Source organism: Engystomops pustulosus, chromosome 3 (genome assembly GCF_040894005.1).
Source record: "Engystomops pustulosus chromosome 3, aEngPut4.maternal, whole genome shotgun sequence".
NCBI lineage: Eukaryota > Metazoa > Chordata > Amphibia > Anura > Leptodactylidae > Engystomops > Engystomops pustulosus.
In genome coordinates this window covers 217,896,579-217,921,328 of record NC_092413.1, presented here as the reverse complement: position 1 = coordinate 217,921,328, position 24,750 = coordinate 217,896,579, and the positions used below count along the sequence as shown (strand labels likewise).

The 24,750-nt window shown below is 48.8% G+C and overlaps 1 long non-coding RNA gene across 1 annotated transcript; it reads left to right on the top strand.

The window, feature by feature from the left end:
- Window positions 1–1,479: 1,479 nt before the first annotated feature.
- Window positions 1,480–24,750, top strand: LOC140120733 (uncharacterized). Its single transcript, XR_011853963.1, has 3 exons — window positions 1,480–1,552; window positions 1,662–1,736; window positions 24,621–24,750. It is a non-coding gene; the product is annotated as an uncharacterized lncRNA (long non-coding RNA).

The window sequence follows — 24,750 nt, the reverse complement described above, 5'->3', positions numbered from 1 at the left end:
CATTTATACATCACATCGACACCCACATACAGCAAATACACATATACATACAGTATCATATACAGACTGACAGCATATACACACACATATATTATATTCACACCACATACATACAGCTTACACCAAATACACACACAATACCCTAGATACCCCAGAGATTGCTTTAGCAGCAGCCGCCTGGCTCTGGTCACTAAAATGAAGTGTACCATCCACCAATACCCCAAGTCTTTTTCAGTTTTACCAAGTAATTGACCGTTTAGAACATAATTATACTTTTTGTTTCCGTGGCCCAAGTGCATAACTTTACATTTATCTATATTAAACCTCATCAACCATTTCTCTGCCCACTCCTCAAGCTTCCACAAATCCCTCTGTAATGCTAGACTATCGACCTCAGTATTTATTACTTTACACAGCTTAGTATCATCTGCAAATTTTGAAAGTTGACTGTGTAAACCCACTACAAGGTCATTAATAAAAATATTAAAAAGAAGTGGCCCCAATACTGACCCCTGTGGAACTCCACTGGTAACATCAACCCAATCTGAGAATGTGCCATTAATGACCACCCTCTGTTTTCTATCACTAAGCCAATTACTTACCCAAATACACAGATTTTCCCCTACTCCCAGCAGTCTCATTTTATGTACCAACCTTTTATGTGGCACGGTGCCACATAAATGCCTTTGAAAAGTCCAGATATACAACATCCACAGCGTCCCCCAGATCCAGTCTGGAATTTATCAGATTAGGACCAATCCCTCATAAACCCATGCTGACGCTGGGTTATAAGGTTATGTACAGTGAGACACTCCAGGATAGCATCTCTAACAAACCCCTCAAATATTTTCCGTCAATAAGTGATGTCATAGCTCAGCTCCTCCCCCTCCCTACACAGTGACCACTGCACAGGTCATCAGACATGCACAAAATAAACCCCCCAATTATGAAAAAAATGAAAAAAATGACAGTTTAGTTCCCTAATTGCATGCTGACCCTTTATAGGTGACACCCTCACCCATGACATAAATGAGTCATCTTCAGATTACATCTTTCTATGGTTACTGTGACCAGAGTAACAGCAGCCATGACGCGAGTTGAGCCTCTTGCCTCAGGCGGCACCATCTGCAGCAAGATTACACTTTGACACTTAATAATAGTATCTCTTCTCACCTTATGCCATCATAGGTGTGAAAAATGGCATAGAGAACGCATTTACTAAAAAAATAACCTTATATATTACTACTGAATGGGGCGTAGGGGGCGCTGTATTATAGCTCACCCCAGGCAGCAGAAAGTTCAGCTCCACCCCCGAATGTGACTGCTGTAAAGCAAATCTGAACTGCTGTAAACAAAGTGGTTTAGGCAAGACGGCCCCTTTAAGTGCCTATTGTGTCTACTTTTATGGCCAGAAGATGTTACATTCCCTTTAACTGCACATATTTTTAGACTTACAGGCAAACTTTAAACTAATTTTTTAGAAAACCACCGCTGACCCCATATCGATGTGACCCAGATTTCCAAAAATAAAGAGACGGAACTATTGATTTAGGTAGTTTTCCAGAGAGAAACAGAAATAACATGTATCCAGTTATCTCAGTAATTTCATGTGTGTAATGATTAATCTCTCTGTTTATTCTTCTCGCATTCCGATTTCTAAGGTAACATCAGCGCGGAGATCGCAGGGAGAAGATTTGTTATGGCAACTATAAGAAAATGAGCAATCAGAAGGAAAGGTCTCAAGACCCACATTCTATATGTTGTATTATGGTGTATTACCCTATAGAGGGCGCCCATATCCTGGAGGACTCTATATAATATATAGGGGGTCATTTACTAAGGGCCTGATTCGCGTTTTCCCGACGTGCTACCCGAATATTTACGATTTGCGACGATTTACCCTGAATTGCCCCGGGATTTTGGCACACGCGATTGGATTGTGGCGCATCGGCGCCGGCATCCACGCGACGGAAATCGGGGGACGTGGCCGAGCGAAAACCCGACGGATTCGGAAAAACCGCCGCATTTAAAAAAAGAAATGTGTCGCTTGGGACGCGCTTACCTTCACTTGGTCCGGCCCGGTGAACTCCAGCGCGTTCCGATGCTCTTCAGCGCAGCAGCGCCACCTGGTGGACGGCGGAGGAACTACCTTAATATATCCCGTCCGGACCCGAATCCAGCGCAGAGAACGCGCCGCTGGATCGTGAATGGACTGGGTAAGTAAATTTGCCCCATAGACTATCAATGAGCTGAATGAGGGAGGTGTAATACCATAATTCACCTGTAGTGGCCACTGTCTGACCTAGGGGATCTCCACAGGCAGATCGGCAGCAATCAGATCTCATATTAAAGGGATGATCTGTATTTTTTAGGAGATGTTTCAAGAAACATTGAAATTGTGTTGTAGTTTCTCCCTGGACCCCAGCCCAAATTACACATCAGAAAATTATAATCATTCCAGTCACTTATCACAATTAGGGTGACCTGATACTTCAAGTATGGTGACTTTAAGGACTCGGAGGCACCACCATCCAGGTTGGGGCTATGATGGTCATCTATACTTCCCTGTGAGTCAGTCCTGGGTGGCCAGAAGGCAGAGACAAGCTCTACTCCATGTGCCCGAGATCTGGGAGAACTGGAAGTTTATTCCTTCTGACAACTGAAGAGACACAATTAACAAGATTAAAATCGATGATAGAGAAAAGGGGATTAAAGCTTTACCGATCTATTAAGCTGAAAAAGGGACGCTTACATCCTATATTCTCCAGAGCTGCACTCACTATTCTGCTGCTGGTGCAGTCACTGTGTACATACATGACATTACTTGTCCTGTTCTGATCCTGAGTTACATCCTGTATTATACTCCAGAGCTGCACTCACTATTCTGCTGCTGGTGCAGTCACTGTGTACATACATGACATTACTTATCCTGTACTGATCCTGAGTTACATCCTGTATTATACCCCAGAGCTGCACTCACTATTCTGCTGCTGGTGCAGTCACGGTGTACATACATGACATTACTTATCCTGTACTGATCCTGAGTTACATCCTGTAAATCTTTTATTTTATATAAAAATGAAAAACATAACAACCATAAACATAAATCAAGCCATAACTTCTGGCAAAATAAAACAATAATAATAATAACAAAACAATAATACAAACTAAAAGAGTCTTACGGAAATCTCCTGGCCCAGCCACACACACACCACACACTCAGCATAAGAACAAACAAAACCATCACCCATTCCCACCACCTAAATTTTTTTTTTTTTTTTTTAAATACACAGCAAAATACACATAAACGAACAAGAAATAAACATAGAAATAACAATGAATATAACTGAAATAACATTAATAACATTAAATAACATTAAATATAGCTAACTAAATCCCACGCCCATCACCCTCCCCTTCCCCCCAGACACTGGTCTAACGTCCAAAGTTCGCGTTATATAGTCCAGACCAGTGCCCAGGATCGTACAGTCCAAGTCCCGTCCACCCCCCTCCCAACCTAACACCCTAACACCAACACCCCAAAAACCAACCAAGCTATAAACACACACAAGAACTATAACTACATATAACTATATACACACTGTACACAAGATACAAACACATTAAACAAATCAACATAACAAATCCAAACCACATAAAGCCCAGGTTCGGTGCCTGCAAGCCCCTACATCACTATAACCTCAGATACAAAATAAAAATCTACAGTGTCAGCATCAGCCCAACACCAGGAGCGGAGATGACAGACTAAGGGACACTAAAGGAGAACCCCCTCCAAAGGAGAGAGGCCCTCCCCGTGCCCAGCCCCTCATACTCCAGAGAGCGCACCTTCACCAGGTCACCCAGAATGTTCCTAACCACCTCATCCACCGGGAGGATTTTACGCTGCGTCGATACTAAACACCGTGCGTTCCACGTGTGGTACCTGACCACTAGGCTAACTAGGAATAACGTGCAGCGGTCCCGGCCACCCAGGCCTCTGAATGCTCCATAGGCCCACTCCGCATAGGAGAGACCGGCCAACCCGGGCCAATGGATGGAAGCACCCACCCGGTTGTACACCTCTGTGTTATAGGGGCACTGAAGCAGGAAGTGGTCCATGCTCTCCAGCAGGCCACCGCACTCCTCCCGGGGACAACCCCTTTCCTCAGAGCTCCTACACTTCAGATTGTCCCTCACACACAGCTTTCCATGGAAGCAGCGCCAAGCCAAGTCCCAAAACTTCAAGGGGATCCTGATGGAATTCAAAAGACCTAAACCCACCCCAAGATCCCGACTTGGGCAATCCCTGAGGGCCAGAGGCTTCTGGAAACGGGCAAACAGAACCCTCCTGTCAAGGAGTTTCCTCGACATGGTCCTGATCTCCCACATTCCCAGACCCCACCGGCGAATTACCTTCAGAACCGGGGTAGCGTAAGCCGGAAGATGCCCATGCGGTGTACGAAGATCCTTCACTTGCCCTCCTGTCTCCCATTCCTGGAAGAAAGGCCGAAACCATCCCCTACAGGAGTATACCCACGGAGGAGCCCTCTCTTTCCAGAGGTTTGCAACATTGATCTTAAGAAAGGTATTCACTAGGAACACCACAGGGTTGACCATACACAACCCTCCTTGTCTCCTCGTGCGGTAAGTAACCTCCCTCTTGATAAGGTTCAGCCTATTCCCCCATAACAGCTGGAAGAACAGACTGTACACCCGAGTCCAGAGGGGCTCTGGCAACATGCACACACTGCCCAGATATATCAGCAATGGGAGCAGGTAAGTTTTAATCAAGTTCACCCTTTCCCTGAGGGTCAAAGACCAACCCTTCCACTGGTCCACCCTCTGAGCGGCGATCTTAAGCCTGCCGTCCCAGTTTTGCATGGGGTAATCCCCCTGGCCAAATTCGATGCCGAGAACTTTGGCAGAGTCTTGGGGCCCTGGAAGAGTGTCCGGGAGATCAAAGCCTGGATCCCCCTCTCCCAGCCAGAGACTCTCACACTTATCCCGGTTGATCTTGGACCCAGAAGCCTCTGAGTAGCGGTCAACCTCTGACATCACCCATTGCGCCTCCCCTCTCGAGGACACAAAAACGGTGACATCATCGGCATAGGCTACCACCCTTAGAGTGGCTTCCGGTGCCGCCTGGTCCATCCCGACTCCCACCAACGGCCCACGATCAACCCTCCTAAGGAATGGGTCAATCGCGAACACGTATAAAAGTGGGCTCAGAGGACAACCCTGGCGAACACCAGACCCGACCTCAAAAGGGCGGCCAATCCAACCGTTCACAAGCGGGAAACTCTCTGCCCCTGCGTACTTTCAGCCAATTGACAAACTCCCCAGGCAGGCCATACCTCAGAAGGACAGACCAGAGGTACTCGTGGTTAACCCGATCAAACGCTTTTGCCTGATCCAAGGACAGCAAGTACCCCTTCCAGTTACCAGCCCTGCCCTGCTCCACTGCCTCCCGGACACAAAGCACAGCACTAAATGTACTGCGGCCTGGAACAGAGCAGTGCTGGGTCCCCGAAAGGAGCCGGGGTGCAAACTGCACCAGCCGATTAAACAGCACCTTTGCCAAAACCTTTCTGTCCGTATTGAGAAGCGCTATGGGACGCCAGTTCTCAATACGAGATCGGTCCTTACCCTTTGACAGGATGATCAGGGCAGACCTCCTCATTGACTTCGGCAGAGCGCCCGAGGAAAGACACTCATTGAATACCTCAGTCAAGAGGGGAACCAAGGCGTCCTTAAAGGTCTTATAAAACTCAGATGTTAAGCCATCCGGACCTGGCGATTTCTTGAGGGCGAGCCCTTCAATCGCCCGGCTGACTTCCTCTTCCCTGATCAGCTCTGTCAAAACATCAAGAGAGGGGTCTACTCCTGGCTCAGGGACAGTTTCTGCCAGGAAAGCCGACATCACATCCCGATCTAGATCCTTCCTGCCCAAGAGGTGTGAGTAGAAGGATCTGACGACCTCCAGGATCCCTGATCTGGACCTTTTCAGGGATCCCGTACTGTCAACCAGTCCCGTGACAACTTTACCATTCACTGACATCTTGCAGTTTCTGTAAGGGTCGGGCGAGCGGTATTTCCCGTAATCCCTCTCAAAAACCAAAGATGCGTGTCTATCGTACTGACACCTCTTCAGCAAGGATTTCACTCTGGAGATGTCCTCACGACTACCTCCAGTCGAGACGAGATGCTCGAGTTTCCTCCTCAGGCCCTGATACAGGCGGTACCTGTCCAGGCTCCTGAGGCTCGAGAGCTGGCGGAAGAATCTCGCCACCCTTTTCTTGAGCATCTCCCACCACTCTGACTTACTGCTACAAAGGCCCAGCAATGGTACCTGGCTCTGAAGAAAGTCCTCAAAGGATTGTCTGATCTCCGCTTCCTCCAGGAGAGACGAATTGAGCTTCCAGTAGCCTCTTCCCATCCGGGGGGTCTCTGTAACATTCAGAGAAAACAAAATTAAACAGTGGTCGGAGAACTCCACCTCAACAACAGACACTGCTGAAGAGATGGCTTCCTCCTTTAAATAAAACCTGTCTATTCTAGACCTGCAGCTACCCCTATAATAGGTGAACCCCGCGTGGCCTGGGGTGTGCCGGATGTGGACATCCACCAGGCGAGCCTCACTAGCTATGCTATTAAGAGCGACGCTATCATAAGTCAGCTTGTCTCTGGAACCTCCCCTATCCTGGGACCTCGTGACAGCATTGAAGTCCCCTCCAAAGACCACCTGCCGACTTGTAAAAAGGTAGGGCTTGATCCTCATAAAGAGACACTTCCTGTCCCACTTGGACTGGGGACCATAGATGTTAATTAGGCGAAGTTCTTGTCCCTTCATGAGGACATCCAGGATCAGGCACCTCCCCATTTCTAACTCAATAATTCGTCGGCATTCTACCGGTGCGGTAAAAAGGACCGCCACTCCGCTATACGGCTCGGCCGCAAGAGACCAATAGGAAGGCCCGTGTCTCCATTCCCTCTTAGCTTTAAACACGGCCGCCAAATCTGGCAGCCTGGTCTCCTGCAAAAATAAAATGTCGGCTTCAACACGGCCGAGAAAATCAAAGGCCGCAAATCTAGCCGCATCAGACTTAATGCTGGCGACATTAATGGACGCCAGTGTCAACGGAGTGGGTGCCGCCATCATGAGTGATTGAGTTAGACGGCTTTTTTCTTACTACCTCCCTTCCCTCTACTGTCCTCTGAGGATGATCCCTTTTCCCTTTTCCCTTCAGAATTGGGGCAACTTCTTTTTAACGAAATCGAGGTGTCCATGTTATTACTGACCCCCAAGGACCCACCCGGACCACCCTCTCCTTCGTCCTTGTCTCCTGACTCTGAGTCAGTCTCCCACTCTGAGGACCCGGCTTCCCCAGAGGATAGAGACTCGGCGCCCCCTGCAGGCTGCTCCGCCGCCACCTCCAGAACCCCACCCTCAGCCTCTCCTTCCGAGGAGGCGATCTCATCGAGGGTGAGGAACTGGTTGGAAAGCTCAACCAGAGGGGAGGAAGTTTTCCCTTCCTTAGGTACCTTAGATACGCCGCGTTTTTTCTTTTTCTGCTTGCGCTTATTTTCTAGCCAAATCCTGTTATCCTCATCCATACTCTCATAATGGGAGGACGTGGAGGACATGGCACCTTTCTCGCGCTCCATCCTCCTGACCTCCTCATCCAACTCATCATCCCTCAGGGCCTCAGTAGCAAGACCAGCCTCTGAGGAAGGACCAAGGGTCACCCCAGCAACCTGAGGCTTCCCCAGTTCTCTCCCTTTTTGTCTGGCTTCAAGCCGCCTCAACTGAGAAGGTGACTTATTCTTACTTTTCTTCACAGGCCCCTCAGCTCCTCCACCTCTGCTGTTACCTTCCCCAGCAGAAGCAACCTCATGGCTCTCCTCCACTGGGGTCACAACCGCATTGGCAAAGGAGCGAGGACAACGGCTGAAAGGGTGACCGAGCTCACCACACAGGTTACACCTAATGTCTTTACAGGATGCAGCGAGATGACCTAGCCCACCACACAAAGCGCACTTCTGCACTTGGCAGCTGGCGCTAAAGTGTGTGGGGTCACCGCACCTGTGACAGACCTTCGGCTGCCCCTGGTAGAAAATCAGGATTCTGTCTCGCCCAAGAAAGGCTGAAGAAGGAATGTGGGCGACTGTGCCGCCTGAACACTTCAACTTCATCATGAAGGTCCAGGCCCCAGACCAAATGCCAAATTCATCGCGGTTTTTCTGATGTACCTGTACAACCTCACCATAACGACTGAGCCACGTCATGATGTCCATGCAAGAAAGTGACTCGTTACGGGTCAAAACGGTCACTTTCCTGACTGTGTTTTGGCGAGACACTGCTTGCACAGCAAAGTCTCGCCATGCGGGCTCGTTCTTTGCCAGCTCATAATTCGACCAGAAGAGCTCTAAGCCCTCCGGCCGAACAAAGCTGACGTCGAACTCCGGAGTACCATAAGGATGTATCAGGGCAAAGATGTCACTAGCCCTGAAGTTCATCTTCAGGAGGAGCTCCACCACCCTTGACCTGGGTGGGCATGCGTCACTGCCCCTCCAGCGAAGACGAACCACATTCCTACGGGCAGCTCCGGGCCCAGTTGTGGGTAAAGACCATACAGTCTCTCCCCCCCTTTTCTCTTGGAAGGCTGCCAGGCCATGCCTGTCTGTCCAGAAGGACAGATCAACCTCTCTCCCCTCTACAGTGATTGACTTTTCCCCTCTCCTGAGAGCCTCCAGAAGACGCCTTTGCAAAACGCTATTCCCAGAGCCAGGAGACAAGGAGTTAACCCCACTTGCCCCAGCGGTGACACTCGCATAGCTCCTTATGGGAGCGGCCACCACTGGGGGTGCAGATGGACCAGCACTCCTACCAGGATCCCCCCCATCACCATTCACCACCCCCACATTCACCACACTATGTACATTACTGCCTCGCTTCCTTGCATCACTGCCTCGCTTCCTTGCATCACTCACACCAGCTGGGCCAGGAGGACCTGGGGTTGCCTCGGCGTCACTGGGCACTGGGGGTAGAGCCACCTCCATAGCTGATACAGCCTGAGAAGAGGCAGCTCCAACCCTGATCTTACTTGTGCCCTCTGCCTCATTGGCATTAACCCCTTGTTGTCCCACAGTTTTTCTAAGGTTTGAGCATCGCTGCTCGCTGGATGAAAGAGGCCGCTTGTCCTTATTGACTCCGGACAGTCTCTTATGGTCATCTCCAGGGTCAGATGCACCGATACAAAATAAAACTTTTCCTGCGCCCTTTCCCACAGGCTGCACAGGACGCTTGGGAGGCGCCTCACCACAAGCCCCAGCAGCCCCATCACACTGCCGCTGCCCACCGGAGCTAGATGCAGCCACAGCGCTAGGGGCCACAGGAGCCACCGCCACTGCCCCTGGCACCGGGCCACCCCCCCCTCCCACTGGGGGGCAGCGCACAGTACCAGGACCTGCTGGATCGCCCTCACTGTCCGGCCTTTCGGCCGATGCCTTCCCTGCACCATCCTTGCTACTACAAACAAGGCTGGTGCTCTGCGCCATGATGGAACGTGGCTTTGCAATCTCCCCGCACCCTTGCACCGAGTCCACTGCAGGATTCGTGCTGGGCTGGGTAACGGGGCCTACACGACAGGCTGGCACTGCTGCCCGCCCGGAGGGAACAGGGAGGGGACGAAACACCAGATTCACCTCCTGAGACGCCTTGATCTTCCTGGCTCTCTTCTTTCTCTTTAGGTCGTCATCTGGCATATCATCGCCGAAGGAGAAGTTCTGGAGGTGAACTGGGGACTCAAGCTGACGGATCTGAGCCATTAGCGCCCCCCCCTGGCCGCTGTCATCACTTTCCTCCTCCAGGTTGGCAGAGCCGCAGCCTGATGGTAATGGCGCTTGCTCTGCAGGCAGCCTGTCGTGCGAGGCCTGCTGGTGTTGGTGCAGGCCACCAGACGGACACGGCAGGTCTTCCTCATCCTCCTCATCATCGCCATCGCCTTCATCCGCCTGGATCTGAAGCCCCTTCAGCTTTCTCAGCTGCTCCTGGCGCATGTCATCAAATCTGGCGTCGTTCTCCAACTTTTCCCTGAACGGACCGCTGTGCTCCCGGATCAACCGTCGTTTTTCCTGCAGAGCGGTGACCTCGGCTTTAAGTCTGTCAATGGTGTTAAGAAGATCAGACTTTTTCTTCTGTGTAGCCACCCCCGCTAGGGCCAAGGTTTCGCGTATCTCCTCCTGGAGCCTATTCATCGCCTTGCCAGCTTCCTCGTACTCACGGAGGTGCTCAGCAATCCGGGAGCCATAGATGGTAGCAGACTCCCGGGCCTTTAGATCTCCCCATGCCTTTTCCACACCTCCGTGAGCACCCCGCTTTCCAGCTGAACCACCCAACTTTCCCGCACAGTCACTCAGCTTTCCAGGAGGAGCACTCAGGCTGATATTACTTGCCTTGATCTTCTGTGAACCGGAGACCTTGCGGCTTCCCTGGGTCTTGGGGGTGGCAGCTGAGGTCACATCGCTGCGTCCTTGGGTTCGGGCAGATCTTCTCACCCCCTCCATGTTGGCCGGTATCTGGCTTTTCCTGCCCCCCGCCGGCCTGGTCCGAGAGGCAGAAGCCCGGGATTTGCCTGGTTCACTCATCCCAGAAAACCCACTCCCTCCCTGGGGAGGAGAGAGCAGGCCTGGGTGGATTGATCTTCCACCAGGTGGTGCAGGAGCTCAGCAGCACACAACTGTGGGCGGTGTATGGGGGCCTGAGGCAGTGGATAAGGAGATCCACAAGTTGCAGAACAGTGGTGAGGATATATGTGCCAGTAAAATTACTTTAAATCAGATAAATAACTGTGGAAAATTAAATTGTATGTTCACAAATGCCAGAAGTATCTCAGGCAAAATGGGCGAGCTTGAGGCTCTGATATTAGAGGAACAGTTAGATGTTGTTGGTGTAGCACAGACATGGCTCGATGCATCGCATGATTGGGTTGTTAATATTCAAGGTTTTACACTCTTTCGGAAAGACAGGGCAAATAGGAGGGGAGGTGGTGTATGTCTGTATGTCAGAAGAGACTTAAAAGCGATTGTGAATGAGTCAGTGGTCTCAGAGTGTGAGGAGGCTGAAACTTTGTGGGTTGAAATTCAAAGCCAAGAGAGCTTTGAAAAAATTATTTTTGGTGTAATTTATAGACCCCCTAACATCTCTGAGGAAATAGAGTGTCACCTATATAAACAGATGGAGCGGGCTGCACAGGAGGGGACCGTAGTGATAATGGGAGACTTTAACTTTCCAAATATAAATTGGGGTCAGGGCTCGTCTTCATCTATGAAGGGGAGACATTTTACCAACTTTCTGCAGGATAATTTTATGTTGCAGCTTGTAGAAGATCCCACAAGAGGTGACGCATTGTTGGACCTTGTGATTTCTAACAATGAGGAGATTGTCCAAAATGTCAGTATCCGGGAACCCCTTGGAAACAGCGATCATAATATAATTATTTTCCTCTTAAACTTTAAAAAGCAGAAACAGGTGGGAAAATCGAAAACTTTGAATTTTAAGAGGGCTAATTTCCAAAAATTCAGGGCTGCAATACAGGATATAGACTGGGATCAGATACTGTCACATGGTGATACTAATGTTAAATGGGAGAAATTCAAATCTATCCTGGGTTTTTATACTTCTAAATTTATTCCAATAGGTAACAAGTATAGACGGGCTAGATTACACCCCGCGTGGCTTACAGCTACATGTAACAAGTATAGACGGGCTAGATTACACCCCGCGTGGCTTACAGCTACAGTTAAAAGGGCAATTAATGAGAAAAAGAGGGCATTTAAAAAATATAAATCTGACGGGTCACCTGAGGCTTTCAATACTTACAAAAAACTTACCAAAATCTGTAAAAAAGAAATCAAATCAGCCAAAATACAAAATGAGAGACAGGTGGCTAAAGATAGCAAAACAAATCCCAAGAAATTTTTTAGGTATATCAATGCAAAAAAAAATGGGTCACAACAGGTTGGACCCCTTTATTCTGAAAATGGGGCATCGGTGACTGGAGACCAGGAGAAGGCAGAGATACTTAATAGGTTTTTTAGCTCCGTTTATACAATAGAAGAGAGAACTTCTGACTTGGGTGGTGTCAGTGCGGGTCATGGATCCTGTGATATACTAGGCTGGCTAAATGTAGACATTATCCAATCTAAGCTCAATAAAATCAATGTGTACAAAGCTCCTGGACCAGATGGGTTACACCCCAGAGTTCTTAAAGAACTCAGTTCTGTTATTGCTGTACCGCTGGCTAAAATCTTCAGGGATTCTGTAATGTCTGGTGTGGTGCCAAGTGACTGGCGCAAGGCAAATGTGGTGCCAATATATAAAAAGGGCTCTAGAACTTCGCCTGGCAATTACAGGCCTGTAAGCTTAACTTCCATTGTGGGGAAAGTATTGGAAGGGTTAGTAAAATACTACATACTGGAGTATGTGACATCAAATAGTATAATAAGTGACAGCCAGCATGGGTTTACTAAAAATAGAAGTTGTCAAACTAACCTTATCTGCTTTTATGAAGAGGTTAGCAGATGCCTGGATGGAGGAGCAGCTGTGGATATTGTGTTCTTGGACTTTGCAAAGGCATTTGACACTGTCCCTCATAGACGCCTGATGGGTAAAATTAGGGCTATTGGTTTGGCAGAAATCATTTGCAATTGGATTGAAAACTGGCTGAAGGATCGTATCCAGAGAGTTGTGGTCAATGATTCCTACTCGGAATGGTCACCAGTTATGAGTGGTGTACCCCAGGGTTCTGTGCTTGGCCCACTACTATTTAATATATTTATTAATGATATAGAGGTAGGAATTAATAGCACTGTGTCTATTTTTGCAGATGACACCAAACTGTGTAGTGTAATACAGTCTATGGAGGATGTTCATAGGCTGCAGGGTGACTTGGACAAACTGAATGTTTGGTCATCCACTTGGCAAATGAGGTTTAATGTGGATAAATGTAAGGTTATGCACCTGGGGGCTAATAATCCAAAGGCAAAATATGTCCTTGGGGGAGTAAATCTGGGTGAGTCCCTTGTTGAGAAGGACCTGGGGGTACTAGTAGATCATAAATTGAATAACAGCATGCAATGTCAATCAGCTGCCTCTAAAGCCAGTAGGATCTTGTCATGTATCAAAAGTGGTATGGACACTCGTGATAGGGATGTAATATTACCACTATACAAGGCACTGGTTCGGCCACACCTGGAATATGCTGTCCAGTTCTGGGCACCGGTCCATAAAAAGGATGCCCTGGAGCTGGAGAGGGTTCAACGTAGAGCCACAAAAATGATAAGGGGTATGGAGGGTCTCAGTTATGAGGAAAGATTAAAACAACTAGATTTATTTAGTCTGGAAAAGAGACGACTACGAGGGGACATGATTAATTTATTTAAATATATGAATGGTCCATACAAAAAATATGGTGGTAAGTTGTTTCAGATTAGATCAAATCAAAAGACGAGGGGGCACTGTCTCCGTTTGGAGAAATCAAGGTTTAATCACCGGAGGCGACAGGGCATTTTTACTATGAGAACGGTCAATCTGTGGAATAGCCTGCCTCAGGCGCTGGTCACAGCAGGGACAGCGGAGAGCTTCAAGAAGGGTCTAGATGCCTTTTTACACCTAAATAACATAGATGGTTATGTTATATAGAATTGTTTCCCCTAAATCCCTTCCTCATCCAATCCCTTCCCTTCCTTGGTTGAACTTGATGGACAAGTGTCTTTTTTCAACCGTAGAAACTATGAAACCACACCCTTCAGTAGCACACAGCAGAATGAGATTGCACGCACTATTCTGCTGCTGGTGCAGTCACGGTGTACATACATGACATTACTTATCCTGTACTGATCCTGAGTTACATCCTGTAAATCTTTTATTTTATATAAAAGTGAAAAACATAACAATAATAAACATAAATAAAGCCATAACTTCTGGCAAAAGAATTACAAAAGAACAAATATAAACGAAAATAAACTTACAAAACCTCCTGGCCCAGCCACACACACTCAGCATGAAAACAAACAAAACCTTCACCCAGTCCCACCACCTAAATTTTTTTTTTTTTTTTTTTTATATCAAAATACACAGCAAAATACACATAAATAAATAAACAAAAAATAAACACAGAAATAACAATGAATATAACGGAAATAACATTAATAACAATAAATAACATAAAATATAACTAACTAAATCCCACGCCCATCACCCTCCCCCCCCAGACACTGGTCTAACGTCCAAAGTCCGCGCTATATAGTCCAGACCAGTGCCCAGGATCGTATAGTCCAAGTCCCGTCCACCCCCCTCCCAACCTAACACCCTAACACCAACACCCCAAAACCAACCAACCTATATACACACAAGAACTATAACTACATATAACTATATCACACTGTACACAAGATACAAACACATTAAACATATCAACATATATCAAAACCACATAAAGCCCAGGTTCGGCGCCTGCAAGCCCCTACATCACTATAACCTCAGATACAAAACAAAAATCTACAGTGTCAGCTTCAGCCCAACACCAGGAGAGGAGATGACAGACTAAGGGACACTAAAGGAGAACCCCCTCCAAAGGAGAGAGGCCCTCCCCGTGCCCAGCCCCTCATACTCCAGAGAGCGCACCTTCACCAGGTCACCCAGAATGTTCCTAACCACCTCATCCACCGGGAGGATTTTACGCTGCGTCGAAACTAAGCACCATGCGTTCCACGTGTGGTACCTGACCACTAGACTAACTAGGAATAAAGTGCAGCGGTCCCGGCCACCCAGGCCTCTGAATGCTCCATAGGCCCACTCCGCATAGGAGAGACCAGCCAACCCGGACCAATGGATGGAAGCGCCCACCCGGTTGTACACCTCTGTGTTAAAGGGGCACTGAAGCAGGAAGTGGTCCATGCTCTCCAGCAGGCCACCGCACTCCTCCCGGGGACAACCCCTTTCCTCAGAGCTCCTACACTTCAGATTGTCCCTCACACACAGCTTTCCATGGAAGCAGCGCCAAGTCAAGTCCCAAAACTTCAAGGGGATCCTGATGGAATTCAATAAACTCAAACCCACCCCAAGATCCCGACTTGGGCAATCCCTGAGGGCCAGAGGCTTCTGGAAACGGGCAAACAGAACCCTTTTGTCAAGGGTTTTCCTCGACATGGTCCTGATCTCCCACATTCCCAGACCCCACCGGCGAATCACCTTCAGAACCGGGGTAGCGTAAGCCGGAAGATGCCCATGCGGTGTGCGGAGATCCTTCACTTGTCCTCCTGTCTCCCATTCCTGGAAGAAAGGCCGAAACCATCCCCTGCAGGAGTATACCCACGGAGGAGCCCTCTCTTTCCAGAGGTTTGCTACATTGATTTTAAGAAAGGTATTCACTAGGAACACCACAGGGTTGACCATACACAACCCTCCTTGTCTCCTCGTGCGGTAAGTAACCTCCCTCTTGATTAGGTTCAGCCTATTCCCCCATAACAGCTGGAAGAACAGACTGTAAACCCGAGTCCAGAGGGGTTCTGGCAACATGCACACACTGCCCAGGTAAATCAGCAATGGGAGCAGGTAAGTTTTGATCAGATTAACCCTTTCTCTGAGGGTCAAAGACCAACCCTTCCACTGGTCCACCCTCTGAGCGGCGATCTTAAGCCTGCCGTCCCAGTTTTGCATGGGGTAATCCCCCTGGCCAAATTCGATGCCGAGAACTTTGGCAGAGTCTTGGGGCCCTGGAAGAGTGTCCGGGAGATCAAAGCCTGGACCTCCCTCTCCCAGCCAGAGACTCTCACACTTATCCCGGTTGATCTTGGACCCAGAAGCCTCTGAGTAGCGGTAGACCTCTGACATCACCCATTGCGCCTCCCCTCTCGAGGACACAAAAACAGTGACGTCATCAGCATACGCTACCACCCTTAGAGTGGCTTCCGGTGCTGCCCGGTCCATCCCGACTCCCACCAACGGCCCACGATCAACCCTCCTAAGGAATGGGTCAATCGCGAACACGTACAGTAGTGGGCTCAGAGGACAACCCTGGCGAACACCAGACCCAACCTCAAAAGAGCGGCCAATCCAACCGTTCACAAGCGGGAAACTCTCTGCCCCTGCGTACAAAACTTTCAGCCAATTGACAAACTCCCCCGGCAGGCCATACCTCAGAAGGACAGACCAGAGGTACTCGTGGTTAACCCGATCAAACGCTTTTGCCTGATCCAAGGACAGCAAGTACCCCTTCCAGTTACCAGCCCTGCCCTGTTCCACTGCCTCCCGGACACAAAGCACAGCACTAAATGTACTGCGGCCTGGAACAGAGCAGTGCTGGGTCCCCGAAAGGAGCCGGGGTGCAAACTGCACCAGCCGATTAAACAGCACCTTTGCCAAAACCTTTCTGTCCGTATTGAGAAGCGCTATGGGACGCCAGTTCTCAATACGAGATCGGTCCTTACCCTTTGACAGGATGATCAGGGCAGACCTCCTCATTGACTTCGGCAGAGCGCCCGAGGAAAGACACTCATTGAATACCTCAGTCAAGAGGGGAACCAAGGCGTCCTTAAAGGTCTTATAAAACTCAGATGTTAAGCCATCCGGACCCGGCGATTTCTTGAGGGCGAGCCCTTCAATCGCCCGGCTGACTTCCTCTTCCCTAATCATCTCTGTCAAAACATCAAGAGAGGGGTCTACTCCTGGCTCAGGGACAGTTTCAGCCAGGAAAGCCGACATCACATCCCGATCTAGATCCTTCCTGCCCAAGAGGTGCGAGTAGAAGGATCTGACGACCTCCAGAATCCCTGATCTGGACCTTTTCAGGGATCCCGTACTGTCAACCAGTCCTGTGACAACTTTACCATTCACTGACATCTTGCAGTTTCTGTAAGGGTCGGGCGAGCGGTATTTCCCGTAATCCCTCTCAAAAACCAAAGATGCGTGTCTATCGTACTGACACCTCTTCAGCAAGGATTTCACTCTGGAGATGTCCTCACGACTACCTCCAGTCGAGACGAGATGCTCGAGTTTCCTCCTCAGGCCCTGATACAGGCGGTACCTGTCCAGGCTCCTGAGGCTCGAGAGCTGGCGGAAGAATCTCGCCACCCTTTTCTTGAGCATCTCCCACCACTCTGACTTACTGCTACAAAGGCCCAGCAATGGTACCTGGCTCTGAAGAAAGTCCTCAAAGGATTGTCTTATCTCTGCTTCTTCCAGGAGAGACGAATTGAGCTTCCAGTAGCCTCTTCCCATCCGGGGGGTCTCTGTAACATTCAGAGAAAACAAAATTAGACAGTGGTCGGAGAACTCCACCTCAACAACGGACACTGCTGAAGAGATGGCTTCCTCCTTTAAATAAAACCTGTCTATTCTAGACCTGCAGCTACCCCTATAATAGGTGAACCCCGCGTGGCCTGGGGTGTGCCGGATGTGGACATCCACCAGGCGAGCCTCACTAGCTATGCTATTAAGAGCGACGCTATCATAAGTCAGCTTGTCTCTGGAACCTCCCCTATCCTGGGACCTCGTGACAGCATTGAAGTCCCCTCCAAAGACCACCTGCCGACTTGTAAAAAGGTAGGGCTTGATCCTCATAAAGAGACACTTCCTGTCCCACTTGGACTGGGGACCATAGATGTTAATTAGGCGAAGTTCTTGTCCCTTCATGAGGACATCCATGATCAGGCACCTCCCCATTTCTAACTCAATAACTCGTCGGCATTCTACCGGTGCGGTAAAAAGGACCGCCACTCCGCTATACGGCTCGGCCGCAAGAGACCAATAGGAAGGCCCGTGTCTCCATTCCCTCTTAGCTTTAAACACGGCCGCCAAATCTGGCAGCCTGGTCTCCTGCAAAAATAAAATGTCGGCTTCAACACGGCCGAGAAAATCAAAGGCCGCAAATCTAGCCGCATCAGACTTAATGCTGGCGACATTAATGGACGCCAGCGTCAACGGAGTGGGTGCCGCCATCATGAGTGATTGAGTTAGACGGCTTTTTTCTTACTAACTCCCTTCCCTCTACTGTCCTCTGAGGATGATCCCTTTTCCCTTTTCCCTTCAGAATTGGGGCAACTTCTTTTTAACGAAATTGAGGTGTCCATGTTATTACTGGCCCCCAAGGACCCACCCGGACCACCCTCTCCTTCGTCCTTGTCTCCTGGCTCTGAGTCAGTCTCCCACTCTGAGGACCCAGCATCCCCAGAGGATAGAGACTCGGCGCCCCCTGCAGGCTGCTCCGCCGCCACCTCCAGAACCCCACCCTCAGCCTCTCCTTCCGAGGAGGCGATCTCATCGAGGGTGAGGAACTGGTTGGAAAGCTCAACCAGAGGGGAGGAAGTTTTCCCTTCCTTAGGTACCTTAGATAGGCCGCGTTTTTTCTTTTTCTGCTTGCGCTTATTTTCTAGCCAAATCCTGTTATCCTCATCCATACTCTCATAATGGGAGGACGTGGAGGACATGGCACCTTTCTCGCGCTCCATCCTCCTGACCTCCTCATCCAACTCATCATCCCTCAGGGCCTCAGTAGCATGACCAGCCTCTGAGGAAGGACCAAGGGTCACCCCAGCAACCTGAGGCTTCCCCAGTTCTCTCCCTTTTTGTCTGGCTTCAAGCCGCCTTAACTGAGAAGGCGACTTCTTCTTGCTTTTCTTCACAGGCCCCTCAGCTCCTCCACCTCTGCTGGTACCTTCCCCAGCAGAAGCAACCTCCTGGCTCTCCTCCACTGGGGTCACAACCGCATTGGCAAAGGAGCGAGGACAACGGCTGAAAGGGTGACCGAGCTCACCACACAGGTTACACCTAATGTCCTTACAGGATGCAGCGAGATGACCTAGCCCACCACACAAAGCGCACTTCTGCACTTGGCAGCTGGCGCTAAAGTGTGTGGGGTCACCGCACCTGTGACAGACCTTCGGCTGCCCCTGGTAGAAAATCAGGATTCTGTCCCGCCCAAGAAAGGCTGAAGAGGGAATGTGGGCGACTGTGCCGCCTGAACACTTCAACTTCATCATGAAGGTCCAGGCCCCAGACCAAATGCCAAATTCATCGCGGTTTTTCTGAGGTACCTGTACAACCTCACCATAACGACTGAGCCACGTCATGATGTCCATGCAAGAAAGTGACTCGTTACGGGTCAAAACGGTCACTTTCCTGACTGTGTTTTGGCGAGACACTGCTTGCACAGCAAAGTCTCGCCATGCGGGCTCGTTCTTTGCCAGCTCATAATTCGACCAGAAGAGCTCTAAGCCCTCCGGCCGAACAAAGCTGACATCGAACTCCGGAGTACCATAAGGATGTATCAGGGCAAAGATGTCACTAGCCCTGAAGTTCATCTTCAGGAGGAGCTCCACCACCCTTGACCTGGGTGGGCATGCGTCACTGCCCCTCCAGCGAAGACGAACCACATTCCTACGGGCAGCTCCGGGCCCGGTTGTGGGTAAAGACCATACAGTCTCTCCCCCCCTTTTCTCTTGGAAGGCTGCCAGGCCATGCCTGTCTGTCCAGAAGGACAGATCAACATCTCTCCCCTCTACAGTGATTGACTTTTCCCCTCTCCTGAGAGCCTCCAGAAGACGCCTTTGCAAAACGCTGTTCCCAGAGCCAGGAGACAAGGAGTTAACCCCACTTGCCCCAGCGGTGACACTCGCATAGCTCCTTATGGGAGCGGCCACCACTGGGGGTGCAGATGGACCAGCACTCACACCAGGATCCCCCTCAGCGCCATTCACCACCCCCACATTCACCACACTATATACATTACTGCCTCGCTTCCTTGCATCACTGCCTCGCTTCCTTGCATCACTCACACCAGCTGGGCCAGGAGGACCTGGGGTTGCCTCGGCGTCACTGGGCACTGGGGGTAGAGCTACCTCCATAGCTGATACAGCCTGAGAAGAGGCAGCTCCAACCCCGATCTTACTTGTGCCCTCTGCCTCATTGGCATTAACCCCTTGTTGTCCTGCAGTTTTTATAATGTTTGAGCATCGCTGCTCGATTGGTGGTAGAGGCCTCTTGTCCTTACAGACTCCAGACAGTCTTTTTGCCCCTTTCATATCTTCAGAGTTTGATGCACCAATACAGAATAACACTTTTCCTGCGACTTTCTCTGCAGGCTGCACGGGATGTTTGGGAGGCGCCGCACTACAAGCCCCAGCAGCCCCATCACACTGCCGCTGCTCACCGGAGCAAGCAACAGCGCTAAGGGCCACAGGAGCCACCGCCACTGCCCCTGGCACTGGGCCACCCCCCCCTCCCACTGGGGGGCAGCGCACAGTACCAGGACCTGCCAGATCGCCCTCACTGTCCGGCCTTTCGGCCGATGCCTTCCCTGCACCATCCTTGCTACTACAAACAAGGCTGGTGTTCTGCGCCATGATGGAACGTGGCTTTGCACTCTCCCCGCACCCTGGCACCGAGTCCACTGCAGGATTCGTGCTGGGCTGGGTAACGGGGCCTACACGACAGGCTGGCACTGCTGCCCGCCCGGAGGGAACAGGGAGGGGACGAAACACCAGATTCACCTCCTGAGACGCCTTGGTCTTCTTGGGTCTCGTCTTCTTTCTCTTTTGGTCGTCACTCGGGATATCATCGCCGAAGGAAAAGTTCTGGAGGTGAACTGGGGACTCAAGCTGACGGATCTGAGCCATTAGCGCCCCCCCCTGGCCGCTGTCATCACTTTCCTCCTCCAGGTTGGCAGAGCCGCAGCCTGATGGTAATGGCGCTTGCTCCGCAGGCAGCCTGTCGTGCGAGGCCTGCTGGTGTTGGTGCAGGCCACCAGACGGACACGGCAGGTCTTCCTCTTCCTCCTCATCATCGCCATCATCCGCCTGGATCTCAAGCCCCTTCAGCTTTCTCAGCTGCTCCTGGCGCATGTCATCAAACCTCGCATCATTCTCCAATTTTTCACGAAACGGACCGCTGTGCTCACGGATAAGATGACGCTTCTCCTGCAGAGCGGTGACCTCGGCTTTTAGTCTGTCTATGGTGGTAAGTAGATCAGACTTTTTCTTTCTCTGCGTAGCCACCCCCGCTAGGGCCAAGGTCTCCCTTATCTCCTCCTGGAGCCTCCTCAGCGCTTTTCCAGCTTCCTCGTACTCACGGAGGTGCTCAGCAATCCGGGAGCCATAGATGGAAGCAGACTCCCGGGCCTTAAGATCACCCCATGCTTTTTGCACACCCCCGTGAGCACCCAGCTTTTCAGCTGAACCACCCAGCTTTCCCGCACATACATCCAGCTTTCCAGGAGGAGCACTCAGGCTGATGTCACTTGCCTTGATCTTCTGTGAACCGGAGACCTTGCGGCTTCCCTGGGTCTTGGGGGTGGCAGCCGAGGTCACATCGCTGCGTCCTTGGCTCCGGGCAGATCTTCTCACCCCTTCTGCTTTGGCCGGTAACTTGTTTTTCCTGCCTCCCGCCGGCCTGGTCCGGGAGACAGGAGCCTGGGACTTTCCAGCTTGATTCATCCCAGAGAACCCACTCCCTCCCTGGGGAGGAGAGAGCAGGCCTGGGTGGATGGAGATTGCTCCAGGTGGTGCAGGAGCTCAGCAGCACACAACCACACCCGTCAGCAGCTCACAGCAGAATGAGAATGCACTCACTATTCTGCTGCTGGTGCAGTCACGGTGTACATACATGACATTACTTATCCTGTACTGATCCTGAGTTACATCCTGTATTATACCCCAGAGCTGCACTCACTATCTGCTGCTGGTGCAGTCACTGTGTACATACATGACATTACTTATCCTGTACTGATCCTGAGTTACATCCTGTATTATACTCCAGAGCTGCACTCACTATTCTGCTGCTGGTGCAGTCACGGTGTACATACATGACATTACTTATCCTGTACTGATCCTGAGTTACATCCTGCATTATACTCCAGAGCTGCACTCACTATTCTGCTGCTGGTGCAGTCACGGTGTACATACATGACATTACTTATCCTGTACTGATCCTGAGTTACATCCTGTATTATACCCCAGAGCTGCACTCACTATTCTGCTGCTGGTGCAGTCACTGTGTACATACATGACATTACTTATCCTGTACTGATCCTGAGTTACATCCTTTATTAAATAGCAAAGCTGCACTCACTGTTTTTGGCTGTAGTCGCCCAGAATTCCAGTCTTGTTCAGTGTTTTATTGATGGTCTTTCTGGGTAGTGCAGCTTTTGTGTTCCTCTAATATTCAGTGATGTGTAAATATAATGTGATAATGACTTGGATGTCTGGATTGTTGTGCTGTTTCTTCATCTTCGCTGTCTCTGGAGATGTTCTATTATCTTGTATTATTTATCCTGCTGCTCGTCTGGGATTGCTGCGGCCCCTTCCTCTGTTGCACTATTTGTAGAGCTCTGTATATCCAGACTAGAGGATGTTTCCTGACGTGTCCCCAGTGATTGCAGAGCAGCCGCCATCTCCCTGGCACAGAAACACTGTGCCGTCATCCCTGGCATTACTATGACCTATAAAACCGGGTGAAATACACTACAATCATTTTAGAACTCTACGTCATATCTATATATTTATCCATCTTATATCTATTTATCTATCTCATATCTATCTGTTACATCTGTGCCTATGCCATCCTCTGTTGGCTGAGGATTTGCTGATCTGTCAATGTGTTTCTTTCTCTTTTTTGTGCATTCTGTCTCCTGCAAACTCTTCTCTGGTTCTATAACAGTTAACTCTCTGTGATTGATAGAATCCCCCTCCAATCACCTTGTAGACTACGTCTATGGATTCTTATATAATCTCCCCCTGGTCTGTATTCCTTGCTTGCTGTAGTTTAATACTAGCTCCTGCCTTTTGTAGTTTGCATTCTGGTAATTTCACCTTTTTGCTTGTATTCAGACTATCCTTTTGCTTTTTGATTTTGTATCTTGGTTGTCCTTTTACTTCTTTCCCGATTGTGATGATTCTTCTCTGTTTGTCCTGTCTTGTTTTTGTGTTTTGAACTTTGGCGAAGGGAGGGAACGTCTACTAGTTGTTCTTACCGCCTAGGGTGGGCCCGATAAATAGGCATGGACAACTTAAAAGGGGGTTAAGTCTCAGGATCAACTATCTCTCTATGTTACCTTTCTATTACAAGACCTTGTATAACAGTATCTATCTCATATCTATCCATATATTTTGGGTACAAAACTACAAACAAATTGCAACAAAACAAAAATAATGCTGGAACTATGAGATAGATAGATATGAGATAGATAGAAGATAGATAGATATGAGATAGATAATAGATAGATAGATAGATAGATAGATAGATAATAGATAGATAGATAGATAGATAGATATGAGATAGATATGAGATAGATAGATAGGAGATAGATAGATAGATAGAAAGATAGATAGATATGAGATAGATAGGAGATAGGGAGATAGATAGATATGAGATAGATAGATAGATAGAAGATAGATAGATATGAGATAGATAATAGATAGATAGATAGATAGATAGATAGATAGGAGATAGGGAGATAGATAGATAGATAGAAGATAGATAGATAGATATGAGATAGATAGATATGAGATAGATAGATAGATAGATAGATAGATAGATAGATAGATAGATAGGAGATAGATAGATAGATAGATAGATAGATAGATAGATAGATAGGAGATAGATAGATATGAGATAGATATGAGATAGATAGATAGATAGGAGATAGATAGATAGATAGATAGATAGATAGATAGATATGAGATAGATATGAGATAGATAGGAGATAGGGAGATAGATAGATAGATAGATAGATAGATAGATAGATAGGAGATAGATAGATAGATAGATAGATAGATAGGAGATAGATAGATATGAGATAGATAGATAGATAGATAGATAGATAGATATGAGATAGATGATAGATATGAGATAGATAGATAGATAGATAGATAGATAGATAGATAGATAGATAGATATGAGATAGATAGATAGATAGATAGATATGAGATAGATAGATAGATATGAGATAGATAGATAGATAGATAGATAGATATGAGATAGATAGATAGATAGATATGAGATAGATGATAGATATGAGATAGATAGATAGGAGATAGATAGATAGATAGATAGATAGATAGATAGATATGAGATAGATAGATAGATATGAGATAGATGATAGATATGAGATAGATAGATAGATAGATAGATAGATAGATAGATAGATAGATAGATAGATAGGAGATAGATAGATAGATAGGAGATAGATAGGAGATAGATATGAGATAGATAGATAGATAGATAGATAGATATGAGATAGATAGATAGACAGATAAATATAGATAGAGATGAGCGTGTATATATGTTACATGTATAGCATTGTCTCCCCCACATTTATCCGCCAGTATACGGCGCTCGTCCTCCTGCGGCACCTGTAAGCCCGGCGTCTCTCTCCAAGGTCGTATATAACGCTGGGCTGTCACTTGTGCGCAGGTAATGGCTCCTGTGAACAAGCTGTGGATAATCAGACTCATTTGTCTCGGTGTCCGGGATAAAGAGCGCGGGAATGTGATAGTTATGCAGCAATGTGGAGCGCGGTCATTACCGCCTGCGCCGGCTCTAACCGTATCCATTCATTCTCCAGATGTAAGGAGCAGACACCGCTGGTAATTGGAACAAGGCTTGGGGGTGGCTACCACCGTGACGCCCTATATCTTTACATGGAGGAAACGGCAATCTGCAAGAGGAAACGATTCTAAAAGTGGCGCCAAATT